The sequence below is a fragment of the Bison bison genome, unplaced genomic scaffold, assembly GCF_000754665.1.
Source record: "Bison bison bison isolate TAMUID 2011002044 unplaced genomic scaffold, Bison_UMD1.0 scf7180017864487, whole genome shotgun sequence".
In the NCBI taxonomy this organism is placed as follows: Eukaryota; Metazoa; Chordata; class Mammalia; order Artiodactyla; family Bovidae; genus Bison; species Bison bison.
In genome coordinates, this window is record NW_011495047.1 from 145,740 (window position 1) to 155,505 (window position 9,766).

Genomic DNA, 9,766 nt, shown 5'->3' on the forward strand with positions numbered 1-9,766 from the left:
CATTCAGAAGCTGAGTCAGGAAAACTCAATTATAATTCTTCCCACAAAGAGCGAGTATCCTGGCCACTCCCTCCTCTGGGGTCCCCTGCCCAACCTCGGCCAATGAGCTGAGGCCCTCTCCCCCGACCCTTGCATCCTAACTGGTCTCCACCTCTTCTGTGTCTCGCCCCTTCCCCAACTCACTGGTCAGCTCACCAGCATTCAGAAGGGCTCTGTTCCCCAGCAGGGACCTCAGGACCTTAGTTCTGTCCCCTGGGAGATGCTGACTCCAAGTTCCTTCCCTTGGGATCGCTTCCTTTGGGAACACACGTGAAAGAGTTCCCCTCCCACCTCCATCTGGCTCAGTTTTGAACCCTCCTGAGATTCCTTCTCCCATTTTTGAGGCTGGGGTAGGGGGACAGGCTCTTCCCCCGTGAGCCCAGGTTTTCTTTCCATCCTGCAGGCTGTTTGGAATAGAGCTGTTCTGTGCAGTCTCGGCACTCGGCTAAAAAATGTCAGGAATGTGGAGCTTTATTTCCCCCCCTCCTTCCCTTCCAGCTCTCTTTCTTGACTCTGCTGGGGAGAGATGGTGCAAGGGGGGGTTTCTACTCCACACTTTGGGTCCTTCAGGCCTGTTAGGTGGAGTCCGGCCCCAGCGGCCTTCAGGGTGTGGGCAGCCAGTGGGGTGTGTGTCCGATTTGAAAGCCGCATTCCCTCCCCTTTCCCTTCCCTTTCCAGTGTCCTGTTCCTTTGGTGCCACGTTTCAGACTAAACCAGGCAGGGAAAGAGAGAGGAAAAGGCGCTCATTAGCAATCGGAGAATGAGAACAAGGGGGGGCACATCCAGCAGAGACGAGGCCACTTGTATATTACGTCTAAAGTTATTTCAAGACAGAAACTTTTGTTTGTTGCCCAAGCTCATTTGCAAGCGCTGCCAGTCTGCAGCATGGAAATGGTTCTGAAATTCTGGGCCCATCATTTGAAGGTTGGGTTTCTGTTTTGGTCCATGATGACTTTAAAAATTTTGGACTCAGAACTTTGAGGGCAGTGGCTGGCTTTTGCTTTCAAACTGTTTTGGAGACAGATGTAGTAGGGCCACCTTTTCCCCAGGAACCACCTTCTTCCTGGTTGCTGACTGGTTGCCACGGTCAGCTTGTCAGGGTGATGTGTTTGCAGCATATACAGTGGGAGCCGGTTGTGTTACAACCTGGCAGGACATGGGTCCCGTGGCACCAGTCCACATCCTGCCAGGCGTCCCCGTAGGCACTGCAACCCGCAGTGAGGCTGCCGGTCCTGCCCCTTAGCATTCATGAGTGCCCTAAGACAGTTCTGCGTCTGTTCTGTTAAGACGAAGAGCTGTGTATACGGCACAGATGTTCATCCATGGGTATGTGCCGCCTCTCTTTGACTAACTCCTAATGTGCTTTTGAAGACGTTCCTCTGCCAGCTTGTATAGTTCCTGACTTACGCGTCTTCCTCTCCTGCCTCTGACGTGGCCCATCAGTGGTGTTCTAAAGAAATGAGTCAGGGGAAGCCGAGAAGGGCTGTCTCTGGGGTGCCCTTGTTCTGTGATTGGATTTCTACCCGCATTTCAGTTATCTGAACAACAGAACAGAGATTTGGAGCTAGTGTTCCTCCTGGTCTACCTGAAGTGTCAAACCCTCTCCTGTGGGATGTAAGGGTTCCTCAGTGATCCCTACTTATTCCCTTGGCAAAAATGTGACGGCCAGAAAGGAGGTGTTGATCAGTGAGTGAGTTTTTAACTCTCACCACAGGATAATGTGTAAATGTCTCGCACTGGGCCTGGCATGCAGGCACTCAGTTGATGGTCTCAGCAACCACGCTGGTGGTCTCTGTTACTGGCGTCCCAGTTGGGCGTGTGAGCACACCTTCCGCCATCATGCTGGCCCCAATTTCCATTTAGATATGACCTATTTTTCCGTGAGACATTTCCCCCGAGTTCTCCAGTGCCAGCCGTCTGCCCCAAAGGGGACAATCACAATACCCCAGGTGCCTCTTTCCCTGGAGAACATCAGTTGTCCCTCTTCCATCCATCTTTTTGAAAGGTGGGCTGGGGGTACTAGAGGGTCTCAGATATGTGGTTGTCAGCTGCCCTGCCAGCCCTGACCTTGCCACTTCCCTCTCGCCTGCTTTGTGTCTGCACCCTCCGGCTGCTGCTTCTCCGGACCACTGTCCAGCCCAGTCACAACAGAGCGCCTTAGTCCTGCCTGTTTGCAGAGTCCCATGTGTTGCTATGGAGAAAACTTCAGTCTGGCAGGCATGAAGCTCTGCTTCATCGTGGGCAGGGGCACCAGAAATCACTCTATGGCAGATGTATCCCCCGTTCCCACCCTGATAAATGCCTAAGCTGAAGGGTTGATAAGAGGGGATTAGAGTTCCCAAACTACAGAAGTGCTTTCTAATCAACCAGAGTGCTTTTAGCAGGCCGTGGTGGGAAACTTCACTGATATGATCTCGTAACCTTTTTATCCAGCTCTGTGTATCTGGTGTCCATTGGTACCTAATGGTTAAAGAAAAAGGAGTTAAAAAAAAAAAAAAAAGCTGGGGGGAGAAAGCAGTAAAGCTACCACCACGGCTCCTGACACAGCCCTTCTCATTTCACGAGCACACCTTTATCTCATATACAGCTTCGACTTGCTCCCTCGTCTCAGGTGTCTCGGGTGGAAAGAAACCCAGCCTAGCTTACTCACAGCTGGGTAACGTTGGGGGTTGACTGTGAGGTTTAAAGAGCTTTGCAAGCGGGTCTCCTGGACCGTGCAGGTTCACGTAGCTTTCCTGCACGAAGGAACGGAGCCAGGTCATCATGAGTGGGGGCCTGGGAGGCCCCTGGAGGGAATTTGGGGACATGCAGGGTTAGGTGAGGTGCTGCTCTGTGGTTCTCCACCCGAGCCACGTTGCCTCTCGACAGCTTCCCTCATCTGTCTCGAGGGGTTGGCAGCAGTCTCCATCTGTGAAATGCTTTACTGGCCTCACCCTGTAATCTGGATGGTTTATGGGGGTTGTCATACCCATCCAGAGCCTGGCTTCTAGAGCAGAGACTTGGCCAAGGACCATCCTCTCCGAGTCAGAGCCAAGACAAGAAGTCAGCCCCGTCTGGCTCACACTTAGAGCTCAGCCCTGATGCTTCCATGAATGGGGCGTCTACGGAATGTAGCCAAGGGCTGCTTTATTTTTCTTTGTCTGAGTGGAATCCGTTTATTACCTGGAAGTAATGTCTGGAGGTCATTGTTCCATGTGGAGACTTTTCTTCCTGGAACAGTCATTGCAATTTGCGAATCCCTGATAGAGACTCCAGAGAGTAACCCGAATATGTGTCATATGTGACCAAGGGTGAGTGGGCAGAAGCTTTACCTCCTGTTAAAGTCACTGCCTGCTCTTGGTCCACATCTGCGTGAGAATTGTTGCCTCTGGCGGTGACATCTTCATTGACCTTTTCATCAAGTTAATATCGTGGTCACCGCTCAAGGCACAGCTTTTCTTCATGTTTTACAAGCCCAGGGGCTAAAGGAAAATCTACTACATTCATAGAAGGGGAAAACAAGACCCCAGAGGTTGAGTGATTTGCCCAGGACGATCGAGTGAATTTCTGACAAGCTCGGGGCTTGAACCCACATCATCTAACTCAGGTCCAATGTGTTTTTACACTTCTGTTCACTGGCTTTCCAGATGCTGCATTTGAATGCAACTGTGTGTGCAGAAGCCTTGAGACTGATAGATCTTTCTTCAGTGTGCTGCATGCATTTATTTGGCAGCTCTTTGCTGACTGAGTGCCTGCTGTATGCCTGTGTGAGCTCTGGGGACGAATGTGAACATGGTGACCTCCTCTCCAAGGAGGTCATGACGTGGTAGCTTGAAGCTGATAGTCTGTTTTGCAGATAGAAGTAAGATCTTGAATTTGATGAAAGCGGCAGGTGCAGCTTACAGAGTTACAGATGGCTGGGCCTCACCTTCAAGCCATTGCCATTGGCGGAAGAGGGGATTTATCGAATAGAGCCCCAACACCCTGAGCAGAGGACAAGTGTGGTGGTGACTCCTAGGCATTGTGTATGACACAGCTTCGTGGATGAGTGAACTGACCGAAGGCGGGGTGTGTGTGTGCATGCATGCAGGTGTGATTTCTGGTACGCAGAGGCTGTCATTGGTTGGAGCTTTGGTTGAGGTTTGAAGAACTCCTCCATATGGTTTCTTAAGATTTTCAACATCAAACCCCAACATGATTTGAGTTGGTAGGGGTGAAAAGGACATCATCCCCAGAGCCTCAGTTGTCCTACCTCTGAAGAGGGTTTCTTTTCCTTTTTTTGGCTGCACTGGGCTTTTGTCACGGCCCTCAGACTTTGTCTTGTGGCGAGTGGGGCTGCTCACTAGTGGTGATGCGCAGGCTTCTCCTTGCAGTGGGTTCTCTTACTGCAGAGCACGGGCTCTAGAGTGAGTGGAGCTTTAGTAGTTGTGACACTTGGGCTCTAGGGCATGGGCTCAGTAACTGTGGTGCTTGATGGGCAAGGAGTAACTGTTGATACGGATTTTGTGACTACTGTTTGAAAGAGGCTGATGGGGGACCTGGGAAGAGCAAGAAGAGGCCACTGTCCTGGGCAGAATGGCCAGCGTCTGCCCTGCCCGCCCAGCGTTCATCACACAGGTGCTCAGGGTGGTCCTGGGCCCTGGGCTGTAGCGTGTGTGCATATTCAGTGATATGCCACATACACACATGCACACGCACACACACATCTGTGGCCTCTTAATTTCACATCAGTGGGGTGAACCTAGAGTCTGAAGCCACCCTAACCCCACACCCACAGCAGCGTTCTTAAGGCGTTGCCGGCCAGCTGGTAGGGTCCCACTCCATCTGCAAGGCCTCTTCAGCTCCTCTGACCACGGGCATGCTTTCTGCCTCGAGATTATGGGAGCGAGTTAAAGGGGTGGAGAGATGTTGTAAAGGAGAGGCATCAGCACTTGGTGACATCCTTCTGAAGCCTAGTTTCGAGGAGGGATTATCCATTACGGTTAGCATTTGTGCTGTCACAGTTGTGGACTCAGCCAACACAGGCCTCACACGTGCCGTCCAGTAGGCAGCCACACGCCACACCCAGCTGTTTCGGTGTAAATTCATCAAGATAATACAAAAGGTTCAGTTGCTCAGCCACACTGGCCACATTTCGAGAAAGTTCTGTTGGACATGCTGGTCTCCGTGTAGCTTTCTGAGAATTTGGTTTTTGTGGGTTTTGTTTGTGTAGTAATGTGAAATGGGGGGTCTTTAAGGTGTGGTTCTGTTAAGGACTGTCAGAGGCATGAATTATGGGGCTGAGGTCATGGGCCTGGGGCCACATGGCCTGAGTCTGAATCCTGGTTTTCCCTGTCCTAGCAGCATCGTCTCTGTAGATGATTTCATCGCTCCGTGCCTCAGCTTCCTCATCTGGAAAATGGGGGTAACACTATGTCTGAGAGTCGTTGGGAGGATTAGAAACAGCAACACAAAAGATGAAATGTTGATACAGCCACAGCGCTTAGAGGGTGGCTGGGTGCAGGGCATCAGCTGAGTGCATATGCCCTGTTGTTCATGTTGCTCTCAGGAGGTGTTGGAGAGACGTCTTGACTTGTGGGGCTCCCCTTTGCGGCTCCCTCGGCATTTGGAATGCAGCTGGGAACAGGGTGTCCGGGGAGGTCAGCCCTGTGCCCTGTCCTGTGACCGCCACACTGGGTAGTCACTCAGGTCCTTGCCTGCACTCACTTCACGTACAGTTATAGGAAGCGTGGGTATGTGATCCAAGGTTACAGGAGAAAGAACAAGTTCAGATGGAGCAGTGGCTGGGCAGATAGACAACCGTGGGCAGGTAGGTGGTGGCCGCCAGCCTGAGACTTTCTCCTGGAGGTACTGGGGGCCTTTGAAGAGCTTTGGGAGGGCAGTGACCTGAGACTCCGTCCTCTGCTCTGCTGATCCCTGGGGGGTGAGGTTGGAGGTGAGGAGTCTGATCAGAAGGCTGTGGCAGGGACTCCCCAGGAGATCTCCTCCTACCTCCTAATAAAATTTCAGTCTCCACCCCAACTGGGAAGTATGCCCTGGCCCCCTACTTTCCCTGGGCCCCCCACATCTGAACTTTCTGGTGTCCATTCAGAGACTCTCTCTATCCACCCAGTGTGGCAGACACTGTGACCAGGCGGTTGTGTGGGACCCGCTGTGACCTGGCTGCCCCGGTGCAGAGTTGCCCTTGAACGCGAGTGTTGCTCTGAGCCACTGTCTGCTGCTGCCTTTGTGTGACCTTATCACTGAAGTGTCCTTCAGACTTACTCAGACAGTATGTTTTGTGTCTAACGCGATTTCTAATTTTTTAAGAAGTCAGGCCTCAGACAGATGGAACATCTTCACCCCCCCTCCCCTTTTTTTCTCGCTACATAAGCCATGAAGGGGCTTATGTTCAAGTACAGCAGCCTGACCCAGGGAAGCAGGGTTTGTTACAGTGTCAGAGGAGGCGGAGGGCGGGGGAGCCCTTTGGGGAGGTTTCCTGGGGTTGGGGGATGGGGGTTGACTGGGGAGGGGAGGAGAGAGGCTCGGCCTGTGCACAGCTTCATTTTGTTCACGAAGTTGCTTCGCTCACTGTACATAAGGGGCTGTCTGCGCTCCGTCCGTCAGGCGGTGGGTGCTGATGGATGTCAGTCATCATCTTTGACATGTGTCTGCCATCTCTGTGCTGGTGCCAGGCTCCTGGAGACAAAACGAGGGGATCGGGCCCTTGTCTGACCTCTCGCACCCGGGTGGAACCGTGGGGGTCTTCTTCCCGAGGCCCGTTGGTGATCACCCGTCATCTTAACAGCCCTGGCCCCCACTGCATGTAGTTTACGTGGTCTACAGCAGAGGGAAGTAAAGCAAGTGCATCTGTCGGAACAGACCCCTGTGGTCACTGGCCCACGTCTGGTCTCTTAGTCCCACCGGCTTGACCTTCTGAGCTGCCCCGCATCCCTGCTCACCCTTACTGCTCCTCAACCTTTGCTCACACCCTGGATGTCTCCCCCCTGAATGGCTACAGTGAGTCCCAGCTTGGTCCTCGGCCTCCTGTCTGGCCTCCTCTGTGGTCCCTTCTCCATGGACGTCGTCTGGCTCAGAGCTGGGTCTGGGTCTCACTCCCTTCCAGGCCTCTGGTGGTGCCCACCTGAAGTCTGAGGAGCCCAGTGTGGCATTCCAGGTCCCCCTGGAGTCTGACCAGCCTTTGTCCTCCAAGCTCAGCCTGCTCCTGCCCTGACCCCTCATCGCAAACCACCCTAGTGCTTCCTGAACATTCCTCTTTCCTGCCTCCTGCTTTGTGTATGCACCCCTCCCCCATCCCCTGTCTCCCGTTTTGTTGACTGACTCTAGCTTCTCCCTAGACGTCACCTCCTGTGTAACCTCCCATGTCACACCGGCACCACCTGCTCTGAACACTCTCGCAGCCTCTAACAGTTCACGCCTCCTCACTGCCAGCCTCGGCCTTTCTCATCTGTTCATTCAGCCCGACTCAGACCGGGCGTGTGCTCTCTGCCAAGTGGGTCACAGATGGAAAGGTGAAGGTCCTGCTGTCACAAGGGCCCGGAGTCCTGTGGGAGGGGGCAGTATCCTTGGTGCTCTTGTGTGCAAAGGTACAGAGTGAGTCACTGTAAACAGGAGATATGTGTGCTGGGCCTCAAGGCCCGAGGGGTGCTGGCCAGGCAGATGGACCTGGGAGAAGGTAGGTGTTCCAGGCAGAGAGAGGATGTGTGGAAGGGACAGAGAGGTTAGGGAGTGGGAAGTGGCTCTGTGTTGCCAAAGTCGGGGAGGTGGCTCAAGAAGGAAGTTATGGAAGATGAGTCTGCACTGGTCTCAGGGCCGTGGACACCCAGCGTTTGGATTTGCTCCTCGGCTTAGGAAACAGGGAGCCATTGCTTGAGTCCATTTTAATAATACTGAAAAACATTTGTATATGCAAAGGCAAAATCCGGAAAAATCATAGCAGACTGTCAACATCAATTATGTCTCTCCCCCAGGTAGCTCATGGAAGACTTTAGTTTTCAGTGTTCTATCTTTCCCTTAATTTTTTTTTCTAACAGTAGGTGTATGTAGCTTTTAAATTCATCTAACTCTTCTCAGTTCTGTTTTGGAAAAAAACTTGAGATAAGAATTCTATCTGAATCACTAGATATCAGTGTAGGAAATAGTGCTAGATATCAGCTTATAACTAAATGCTGAATATACTTGTGGTGAATACAGTGGTTTTACCCACTGTGTAAGCCTGGAATTGAGAAAGCTTTTAGATTCCAGCAAGGGAAGTTTCGTCAGAGAAGAGTGGGACTTGGCTGGAGCCTCAGAGGATGCTGACGTTCATGTAGCACTTTACAGCTTGTGGGGTCAAAGGACAAAGTGTGCTGAGTGCTGACCTTGTGCCAAGCACTGCTGTGAGCACCTTCCTTGGGTCCCGTTATCCCGCCCTCCAAGCCACCCTTAGTAGGTGGATACTGTGGTTGCTCCCATAGTACAGACGAGGGAACTGAGGTCTGCAAAGAGCAGGGAGCCTAACCAGGCTTCCATTGGTCAAGAGGCCAGAGCCAGGATCGACAGCCCACCTGTCTGACTTCAGAGCCCGAGTCCTGACTCCATTTTAAAGAGAAGAAAACTGAGGCCAAGGGAATTCACATAACTTGCCTGAGGTCACACAGCTAGTAAATTGGGGAGCCAGGTATGCACTCAGGATATTCTAAATAATCCATCTACTCACACTGATATTTCCTGATTCGAGTTCCAGGATGTTGGAATCCCTGGCATGGTGACAGGAGGCTGGAAGTTTCTGGGTCAGAGGGGTACATGAAACTCTTCCTACCAGGCCCCCTTCCCTGGAGATTCATGCACCACGTAAACTTACCAAAGTAGAGGAACATCTCAGATCTACTGGCCCTCCCTTTCCAGTAGGATTTAGTAACATCCACAGGTTTACTCGGGCTTCCCTGGTGGCTCAGTGGTCAAGAATCTGTCTACCGAGACACAGGAGATGAGGGTTCGATCCCTGAGTCGGGGAAGATCCCTTGGAGGAGAAAGTGGCTTAGGAAAGTGGCAACCCGCTCCAGTATTCTTGCCTGGGAAATCCCATGGACAGAGGGAGCCTGGCAGGCTGCAGTCCACGGGCTCTCATAGTTGGACACAGCAGAGCCACTGGGCACGCACACACAGGTCTGCTCTGTAGACTGCCACCCTCCCGTCCTGTTAGAAAGAGCTGGGAGTGAAGCAGGTGTGTGGACCGCTCGCACTCCTGTGACCGGTGGGGTGCCAGCTCTCAGATCTGGGGTTGAAAGTATGTGGGGAAGAGTCTGGTTTCTTGGATGGATGTGGGGCTTTGTCTCTGACCCCTTACACGTTTATTGACTCTTCCTGCTTTAGGATACCTGGAAGGGCCTACTGAGTGTCCCGTTTGCCACCTCTGTGACATTTTGTTTCAGTAAATCATGGTTCACTGTTAATTGTTACCTTATTAAACCCACCCCATACTTGCTAAACTCAAATTATTCAATGCACACAAGGCCACATTTCATACAATGGGTGTTAGAAGCATCTGAGTGTCACCACCTGTTATTTTTCTGTGATATGTGTTATTTTTTTAAAAATTGTGGTAAAATATACATAACATGGGTTTTCCTGGTGGCTCAGAGGTTAAAGCATCTGCCTGCAATGCAAGAGACCTGGGTTCGATCCCTGGGTTGGGAAGATCCCCTGGAGAAGGATATGGCAACCCATTCCAGTGTTCTTGCCTGGAGAATCCCATGGATGGAGGAGC